The following is an 11028-nucleotide window of genomic DNA, read 5'->3' as shown; positions in this document are numbered from 1 at the left end:
AACAAATGGAAAATGAAAAGTGGATCGGCGATGGCTAGAAAGGACGGGGACCGACTTCGGCGGAAGTCGTGACAAGTACACATCACTCTGTTCTATTTCAGAAAGTAGGCTGGTCCTCTTAAGCCTCGTACATCAATGCACTGCTCTCTCTTTTTTGATAAAGCCCTCTTGTTCAAACTTCCACCACACCTTACTTCATTGTTAAATTACAGACTACGAGTCACCAGACCCAATGACAGGAATGGCTAGTCAGAGGTCCTGTTGATCACTACAGAATTAGGGAAATCTGCATTGAGTTTTTTGTGGCCTGTTATGGAATGATCTGCTCTCTGCACATTGATGATCTGGTGCCTCTAGGGCAGTTCATGTTTTTAATGGAGGACCTCACTGTTGAGGAATGTGTCTGCTTCTTTAAATTGCTTGTGGTATTGTATGTTCTTATTACGTTGTATGGATCACGTTCAGGAGAAGATCCAGATGGCAGACAATGTCGAAGTAACAAAAGTTTATTACTAGAACCGGGGCAGGCAAAACGACAGTCATTTGGCCCAGCATTGTCCGGGTTTGGCCGGGGTAAACCGTAATTGTAAATAAGAATTTGTTCTTATTAACTGACTTGCCTAGTTAAATAAAGGTTAAATATTTTTTGTTTTAAAGGCAGTAGAGTCAGTAATCCAGATCAGAGTCCATAAGGTACAGAAAAGCAGGCAGTCTCCAGGTCAGGGCAGGCAGAATGGTCAAAACCGGGATAACTAGAAAACAGGAACTAGAAAAAGACAGGAGCAAGGGGAAAATGCTGGTAGGCTTGACGAACCAATCGAACTGGCAACAGACAAACAGAGAACTGGGCGATAAGAAACCCCCAGATGTTGACCTGACTGTGCCCACTAATGGTGAAGTCTGTGACTGTAGAAATATACTTGCCCCGCCCACCTGAGTATCCGTCTTTTCCAGATGTCTATTTCCCGAGTTTGAGGGGTGCAAAATCCACTTGTCACTTCAATCTCCATGGATTGATTACTTTCATTTTACTCCTGAGACTCTTTCATACTCGTGCTTGTGGCCTGTCATTTTTTCCGGAACGTTACAACCGTGGAAATGTGTCAAACACACCCCGTAATGGATGAAATGGGCTCAATGGATACAATGGCTTTCCATTGAATCTATAAGAACGCTAAAGCTTCATCAGGATTTAATGTACCGTCTCAACACTTATACCACAATAAGACAAGAAAGATAACTTCATTTGATCAGTGTTAACTTTTTCAATTCCACAAAAGTTATAATTTAATACAGTAAAACATTTTGCAATTAGATGTGTTGAAATGAAAGCAACTTCCGAACATGAACTGTAACGTGGGAGTCAGGAAGCAAGTTCAGGGAGTGTAGGTGAGCCTGATGACGTGCAGGTGCACGTAACGATGGTGACAGGTGTGCGTAATAATGAGTATTCTGGTGACCTCGAGCATCGAGTGACGTGACTAGAACACTCACATTGTCTGACCTCGCAAACAATGTAAAGTATGTATAGATAGTGTAATCTGGAGACAATCCTGTTGGTTTTTAATCTGAGGGTATCCTGCTATTGACACACTTGTTGAATTATGCAAGTGAACGTGACAACAACAATAATTAAAGAGGTAGTCCAGACAACAGATGTGAGTGCAGGTAGGGTAGACAGAGCAAGTGTTTTGTGTGGCAGCCATGTTCTCCCTTTATGTTACTTTATTCATATTTACTAATATACCTGGTTATTTATGCAAATGAGGAACACATAATGTTTTATTTGAATACAAAATACAAATAAACTGATACAATAACTAAATGTTTATATTATGTGCTATATTCAACAACAAAAAACACACACACACACACACACACACGTTCACAATTAATGAACAAATGACACACTGACACACATCACATAAACAAACAAATTGAAACACAGCCATAAACAACACAATAACAAAGACATATCTATGTAGACAGTATCAAACTAAAAGTGTCCCTCAGAATCATCTGGACATCAGCCGTAATAAAGAGTAGTGTGCTATGATAAACTGTGTACAATGGCTTCAATACAGTGTCAGCTGCATTCATATACAATAGACGATATCGCAATTGTCTAAAACCAARATGAATGTTGACTGAATGATTTGTTTCGTATTTATTAATGAAAGGTATGCCCTATGCCTATCATGGAATCACATTTTATTACTTAACTTCTTAACTTACTCATTTATATGCTTTTTGAAAGAGTTTTTGGTCAATTCAGATACTCAAATATTTATAAGCGGGGATACGGTCAATGTGGGCATGATCAAAGACGCAAAAATAATCAGGTACATTTTTAAGGTTTTAGTCTAAGCTGCATTAAGTACCAATTTCTGTTCAACAAAGGTTTTCTGCAAAGCAACAAAGGCAGATTGTAGCTCTGAAAGAGCCTTGTCAACAGAAGGGGCAACAGAATATACAACAGTATTGTACACATACAATTTGAGGTTCCAATTTCTTACAGACAATATAGATACTAATATGGTCATTGGTCACATAGCAACAACATAACCCCTCAGTGTACTGGTTCTGCCCTCTTACTCCTTCCTCTCTCTATCTCATCATAATAGTACAGACATGGAACACTTCTGTATGGGTTCATATCAGTAGAAGTCAATCTGAATGTGGTTTACAGGAAACTGACTGCACTGTGGTGCATAGAGATTTTGTTAGTGAGTGTTGCTTTACATAATAATAAATTAATAGGAATTTTCTAATATTAAATGCGTTGTTTCAACTCGGCAATACAGACAGTAAAAGGAATATGCACTTACATAATTTCCCCCCCAAAGCAATACAATGATGTAAGAAATGTGCACTTTTTATTTTATATATGAAAATGAATACAAAATACAACACACCTTCTCCATTACACTTACATAGTGGAACACTCATCTGGCTCCTATAACAACTACTGTAAAAATACAACAATTAATAGACTTACATAGACAGTATATATGTATATAGAAACATGCATTAATTTAGTTAATAACAAACTATACATGTTCCAAATTAGTTATAATAGGTCATTCAATCAAATATAAACCAAGCCACTCCTCACTAAAAGGCATATGACAGCCCGCTTGGAGTTTGCCATAAGGCACCTAAAGGACTCTCAGTGTAACGTCCTGACCAGAGTTATTATGTGTTTTGCTTGTTTAGTGTTGGTCAGGACGTGAGCTGGGTGGGAATTCTATGTTGTGTGTCTAGTTTGTCTGTTTCTATGTCCAGCCTAATATGGTTCTCAATCAGAGGCAGATGGTAATCGTTGTCCCTGATTGAGAATCATATATAGGAGGCTTGTTTTGTGTTGGGATTTTGTGGGTGTTTGTTTCCTGTCTCTGTGATTGTCTGCACCAGATAGGTCTGTCTCGGTTTTTGCACATTTGTTATTTTGTATTGTTGTTTGTAGTGTTTCACTTGTTCTTTATTAAATATGTTTAACACTAGCCGCGCGCACTTTGGTCCTTCTCCTTCACCTATGGAAGAAACCGTTACACTCAGACCATGAGAAACAAGGTTCTCTGGTCTGATGAAACCAAGATTTAACTATTTTGCCTGAATGCCAAGCATCACGTCTGGAGGAACCTGGCACCGGTCCGTACGGTGAAGCATGGTGGTGGCAGCATCAGCTGTGGGGATTTTTTCAGCGGCAGGGACTGGGAGACTCGTCAGGATCAAGGGAAAGATGAACAGAGCAAAGTACAGAGAGATCCTTGATGAAAACCTGCGCTCAGGACCTCAGACTGGGGCGAAGTTCACCTTCCAACAGGACAACGACCCTAAGTACACAGCCAAGACCATGCAGGAGTGGCTTCGGGACAAGTCTCTGAATGTCCTTGAGTGGCCCAGCCAGAGTCTGGAATGGAACCGATCAAACATCTCTGGAGAGACCTGAAAATAGCTTGTGCAGTGACGCTCCCATCCAACCTGACAGAGCTTGGAGAATCTGCAGAGAAGAATGGGAGAAACTTCCTAAATACAGGTATGCAAGCTTTTAGTGTCATACCCAAGAAAAACTCGAGGCTGTAATCGCTGCCAAAGGTGCTAAAACAACGCACTGAGAAAAGGGTTTGAATACTTATGTAAATTACATATTTCACTATTTTTTCATTGTTTTTTGCTAAAATCTCTAAAAACCTATTTTTGCTTTGTCATTATGGGGTATTGTGTGTAGAATGATGAGTGGGGAAAACTTTTTTAAATTCCATTTCAGAATATGTCTGTGATGTAACAAAATGTGGAAAAAGTCAAGCGGTCTAAATACTTACCGAATGCACTGTCAACACCTGTATGTAAAATGGATGGTTTTATGTAAAATACAACATAAAAAATACAGCATATTCCACTTTTAAACATAAACAGGCACTACACTCTTGTTTAAGTAACAAACTGAAATAAAGAGAGAAGTGTAATATTTCAAGAAAAAGCAAGACCATCAACAATAACAGAGGAAAGCATATGAGCCACCAAAAGCTAAAAAATGTCAACTTACAAAACAATAACATTCAGCATTTGTGAAATTCCATTCAGTGATATTAAACTCAGTAAACACTATCATATATCAATGTCAAAATGTCAAATCATTCAAATTGTTGCTCAGTATACAGTTCATACTGTTATGATCACACGGATGATTCAGTCTGTTCGATGACATCGTCAGATCGTATCTGGTCTTGAGGAGATTTAACTGTTGAACACAAACCTACAGGGAGAAAACGTATGGAGAGTACCATTAGAGGTTAACTGTTCAAACTGCTCTTTAAACTGTAATCCATCAGAAGTAACTGTAGCCATGTGGTAAAAGCACGTAGCTGTATTCATTTTTATGAACTGGGTGGTTCAAGTACTGAACGCTGACTGGCTGACAGCTGTGGTAAATCAGACTGTATACCAAGGGTATGACAAAACATGTATTTTTACTGCTCTAATTACATTGATAACTAGATTATAATAGCAATAAGGCACCTCTGGGGTTTGTGGTATATGGCCAATATACCACGGCTCAGGGCTGTATCCAGGCACTCCTCGTTGCGTTGTGTAAAGAACAGACCTTAGCCTTGGTATATTGGCCATATACCACACCCCTCGGGCCTTTTTGCTTAAATATCCACTAGATGGCACTGTCCCTTTTAAGAGAGGCCATAAATAATGTGTGCATGGGAATGTGCATGAGCAGTGTGTAAGCAAGCAATTACACTGGAGAGCTGTTGAAATCCATCGTGGTCCAACATTACTTTAGATGGGTAAATAATACTTTTTTTTTTTTCTTACTCCGTACCGGAATATATCATATTTCGCATCATCTGCAGTGTTTAAGAGTTTTTGTAATATTTATGCCAGATGGTCATGTTAACCTGTTGATACTTTCACATTGACATGAGGAAGTTAGCTTCTTGCTAGCTGAATAGCAGTGTTCTCAGAACCATGTTGTGGAGTTGATAATATTATTTGAAGAGTGAGTAATTATCAGAATTACATTTTTTTTCATGTAAAGCTTCAGTGTGTTGTATTATGTTACATTTTTGAGTTGTAATTGATATGTTGATATGACATTTCCCCCAGTGCTGTATGGGGGAGATGAGGATCTACTGTTCCGTGTGGGGTTAGGGTATCATGTGGGCAGTGTGTTTGTAACTATTCATATTGATTTCTGACAAAATATATATTTCTGTTTTTCATGCACAATGTCATTTTGTTTTATGGACATCTTGTACTCAGGTATTTGAAATGTTGGAAAGTTCATTCTAACTGTGAACATTGTGGTCTTTGTATTTTCTTGTTATTTTATAGAAAGCTGAGCTACTACCGTTTATGCATTTTACTTTRTACTTATTAAACTCAGGTTGTTTTTATGYACTTTACTAACASATTTATTTCACTAGATGGTGATTTAGACTGAAWTGTACTTTATGGTGACTTCACCTTGCAGTGATTTCCCTCCTACATTATCCTATTTAAATGTAAGCTTTGACAGAATATACAACCTCAAATTAGTTTGTGTTCTGTACTGGGTTTACTTTCGCCAGGCTACATTATGAAAACTATAGTTTGCCTTTTTGTGAGAAAGCTTCCATAAAAGACATTTAACAGAAATAGCTGCCCCTGGACACTTTGACTATTTACATTTGAAATGAACCATTTCATTCCACATTAGTCTAACAGTGATATAAAAGCATGCCATAAAGAAGGAGAATCTCCAGCTGGATCAGCTGATTGTAGAGACACTGAAAGAAAGTGCTCACCTCGAGCCCTGCAGCATTTCACCATCAGCACGATGGACACCAGTAGAAAGGGAGACACCGCCAGTAGACCACACAGCAGCCTGGGCAGAGAGATGGAGACAACAGAACCTGGAGGGACTAGCAAAACACATGTTTTACTATCGAGACACAAACATACACACATTCACAGTAACTCTCACACAGACAGCACTCACCTCTCACTGTCATCCAGCTCTCTGGTGATTCTCCCTTGTCAGGRTATTTGCATTTGTAGAATCCTTCATCTGACTTGGATACTGCAGGGATGGTCATCTCTCCTGTGGTCTCATTCTTGATGAGTACTCCATCTTTGTAGAAATCAGCCTTGATGTTTGAGCTGGTTGTCCAGTATTTGCAGCGCAGAGTCACAGAGTCTCCTTCAGTCATGGGATGGACAGGGCTCTCCAGGATCACATCACCAKCTGTTTAACATAATATATAAATAATACTGTAAATCTGCATACTGGAGTCATCATCCTCAATCGTATTAATTTGTATTTTATAAGCGATGCAATTCAGTTACAGAATTGAACATCCTATCATACATTGAAATGTTGTTGTTTTTTGTGTGAATGTCGTACAACAGACGTACCATCCACTGTGATGTTGACAGCATTACTGTACTCTCCTGATCCAGACTCACACCAGAACACTCCACTGTACCATGTGTATGTGTAGCTGATGGTACATGTGGACCCTGTTATTGATCCCCAGTTAGAGACACACCCTGACTCTACTCCTCTCTCTGTGTATCTCATCAGTCTCCATCCAGTAGAGTTCCCCTTCTCCTCACAGCTCAGTGAGAGAGACTTCGATCTAAAGTGTTGAGTTGTGTTGGGACTTATTCTGAGAGACACTGAAGACTGCCGATCTACAACAAAGAGAGTAAGAGTCAACCCCATTAGTTAAATAATATATATTATACACACGAGGGAGACTTAAATATGTTTCAATAGAGTGTGTCATAGACTGGGTCTCCTCTCCCAGCTCTACACACATATCCTCCTGTGGGAGTAGGACCAGCAGGGATCAGAGTGTAGGAGTCTTCAGTAGTCACATTGTCAGATAGGGGCTGTAGAGAGTAAGACTTGTCTGATAGGGAGGGTAACCCAGCTCTGTAGGGAACAGTCCTGTACCAGGAGAACCTCCAGCCTGTAGACATCTTGTCAACTTCACAGTTCAGAATCACTGAGTCTCCAGGGTTCAGCCACTGAGGAGAGATACTCAGGACAGCCTTGGGTTTACCTGTTCAGAAGGAAAGGCAGGTTTCAAACTTTTAATATAACAAATATTCTAGACAACCATCATGACTCATATCATCTTAGATAGACTTACCAGACACATTCAGTTGTACAGCATCACTGATCTTGGAGATCTTGTTTCCCTTTACACCGTCACAGGTATATGAACCACTGTTAGACATGTAGACAGGACTGATTCTGTACTCAGGCTTTGTGTTAAAGGGGATCACTGACTGACTATTCTTATACCATCTGTAGTTCCAGTCAGAGTCTCCTCCCCCCTGTATGTCACATCTCATAGTAACTGTTTCTCCACTGAATATCTGGGTCCAGTTGGGTTGGAGGATCAGAACAGCTACAGGTACCTCTGCACAGACACAACACAAACAACTAACTGAATAAGAAATTGCTCAATTTTAAATGTGTGTATTTATCAATAGGTTACTCATGAATATAGGTTCAAGTTAGCTACAGTTGTTGGGATACAGTAAGCAGACAAAATATTATACCCTAAATTACTTTCTATCAATATAAATAGCATGCAATAATCACAAAACTGTTTCTGACTCACCAGTAACATTTATCTGGACTGGGTCACTGAACATTGTGTAGTAGACTGGGTCTCCTCTCCCAGCTCTGCACCAGTACTGTCCTCCATCAGAGACACTGACCCAGCTGAGTGTGTAGGAGTATACAGAGGTTGTGGTTACTGGTGTAGAGTCTGGTCTGTGTCTGTACCAGTAAAACTTCCATCCAGAAGACTCTACAGTACAGATCAGTGTCACTCTGTCTCCTGTGAATATGTTCTCTTTGTCTGAAGTCAGTGTAGTCGACGGCTGATAATCTGTTGGTATTGCAATAGGATTGAGTGTAAAGATCCAGTGTCCTGATACACTACAACCTCAACAAGTTAGCAATGGAGCATCAATAGTGAACTCACCAGTGACTCTGATAGGGAGGAAAACACTGAGTTGAGACCACTGAGGCCGACCTGTCCTCACCCCAACACATCTGTACTGACCAGCCTGGTTAGACAGAGTGGTGATGGTTTGACCAGGCGTACTGGATTTGAGGTTGTTGCCTGTAAACCAGCTGTACGTCCAGTCTGTGTACATTGATATGTAACACTGCATGCTGACTGTCTCTCCAGAGTAGAGGAGACCCTGAGGAGAGATACTCACTGAGGTCGTGGGCAGAGCTGTAGGAAAACAGTTAAATATTAAGACATATGTAGTCAGAGAACCAATCTTTCCAATGATGATCTTACTTCAGTAGGTAATACAGTAACTAAATATTAACACACTGACCATGTCTATTTGATTGACTCAATATAAATAGTGTTTGACACACAACGAGAGACACAACAAAGTAACTCACCATTCACAGTGAGGATAATAACATTACTTGGTTGTGAAGATGTGGGTCTGGATCTTCTCTGTCCCTGACACAAGTAGAGACCCTGGTCAGCTCAGCAGCTCTACTGATGGTGAGGGTGTCTCCTGTTATAGTGTGTGTGACAGACTGGTACTACATTATCATTCCTGTCTTTGTACCACTGATAGCTCCAGATACTGTCAGACCCTACTGAACACGTCAGAGTAACTGTCTCTCCAGGGAACACAGGGTTGGCTCTCAGTCAGTGTAGTTTCAGGCAGAGCTGAGAAAATCAGACCAGAATATTAAAACATCTGCATATATGCTTGGTGTTTAAAATAATTGAGCTGTTGCTGTAAAGTTTTGATAAAATTACATTTCCGTATGTATGTTGACTCGTTTTAGTTAGAATTTACAGTATGCATGTCTGTATTCTATAAGATTAACCCACATTGGCTCAAACTTGGAAATAATGTCCAGATTAAAAATAGCTCACCAGTGACGATGATGGGGAGAGATGAGCTGAGATTTGACCACTGGGGGCGCCTTGTCCTTTTCCCCTGACACTGGTACTGACCAGCTTGGTCAGGGAGAGAGATGGTGATGGTTTCACTGGTCTGACTGGAAAGCTGTTGGTTGTTTCTGTACCAGTAGTATGTCCAATCTGTGTAGTCTGGAATGACACACTGCAGAGTGACTGTCTCTCCAGAGTAGAGGAGACCCTGAGGAGAGGTACTCACTGAGGCCGTGGGTAGAGCTGTGGAAACAATAAAAGAATATCCAATATACACTGAGTGTACAAACATTAGGAACTTTCCATGACATAGACTGACCAGGTAAATCAGGTAAATCCATCTTCAATCAGTGTAGATGAAGGGGAGAAGACAAGTTAAAGATGGATTCTTAAGCCTTCAGACAATTGAGACATGGATTGTTTATGTGTGCCATTCAGAGGGTGAATGGACAAGACAAAAGATTGCAGTGCCTTTGAATGGGGTATGGTAGTAGGTGCAAGGTGCACCGGTTTGCGCCAAGAACTTCAACGCTCCTGGGGTTTTCACACTCAACAGATTCACGTGTGTATCAAGAATGKTCCACCACTCTAAGGACATCCAGCCAACTTGACACACCTGTGGGAAGCATTGGAATCAACATGGGACAGCATCCCTGTGGAACGCTTTTGACACCTTGTACAGTCCATGCCCCGACGAATTGAGACTCTTTCCAGGGCAAAAAGTGGACGGTTGCAACTCCATATTAGGAAGGTGTTCTTAATGTTTTTTACTCTCATTGTAAATGATTATAGTTACCCATTGAGATGTTTACATGATTAGTTAGACTTACAAGACACAGTCAGTTGTACAGCATCACTGGTTTTAGAGCGCTTGGTTCCCTTTACACCCTGACAGGTATATGAACCACTGTTAGACGTGTAGACAGGACTGATTCTGTACCCTGGATTTGTATTAGAGTATATTGACTTTCTGTTGTTATGCCACTCATACTGCAGGTCAGAGTCTCCTCCTCCTTGTATGTCACGTCTCATAGTGATAGTATCTCCTCTAAATATTTGGGTCCAGTTGGAGGGTCAGAACAGCTACAGGTCTCTCTGCACAGACAAAACACAGACAACTAACTGAATAAATAGCAAGGAAGGTGTTCTTAATGTTTTGTTCRCTCAGTGTATATTGTGCAACTAAATACTTGCAGCTCTTACATCATTCTTTACATTCTCTCTCAGACACAAACATCCATGGATAAAAAATGAAATAAAAAAGAGCTTCAGTATAACAATACATCCACTACTTGAATATTGAAATACTGTAGGCCAACATATTCAGTGGGGCTCCAGTCCACAAAGTAATACTTAAAAAAAATGTTTTATTTAACTAGGCAAGTTTGTTTAGAACAAATAGTTATTTACAATGACAGCCTAAGAACAGTGGGTTAACTGCCTTGTTCAGGGGCAGATTGACAGATCTTTACCTTGTCAGCTCGGGATTTCGATCTAGCAACCTTTCGGTTACTGGCCCAACGCTCTAACCACAAGGCTACCTGCCGCCTAATACGTAGGCTAGTATTACAGTAAATGGTTG

At 40.3% G+C, this 11028-nt stretch overlaps 1 pseudogene; it reads right to left on the bottom strand.

The window, feature by feature from the left end:
• Positions 1-4350: 4350 nt before the first annotated feature.
• On the bottom strand, positions 4351-9179 carry LOC112070054 (Fc receptor-like protein 2; annotated as a pseudogene).
• Between the last annotated feature and the right edge of the window lie 1849 nt (positions 9180-11028).

Source organism: Salvelinus sp. IW2-2015, unplaced genomic scaffold, assembly GCF_002910315.2.
Source record: "Salvelinus sp. IW2-2015 unplaced genomic scaffold, ASM291031v2 Un_scaffold1212, whole genome shotgun sequence".
In the NCBI taxonomy this organism is placed as follows: Eukaryota; Metazoa; Chordata; class Actinopteri; order Salmoniformes; family Salmonidae; genus Salvelinus; species Salvelinus sp. IW2-2015.
The sequence above is the reverse complement of the archived record's forward strand: the minus strand, read 5'-3'. Positions and strand labels throughout refer to the sequence as shown.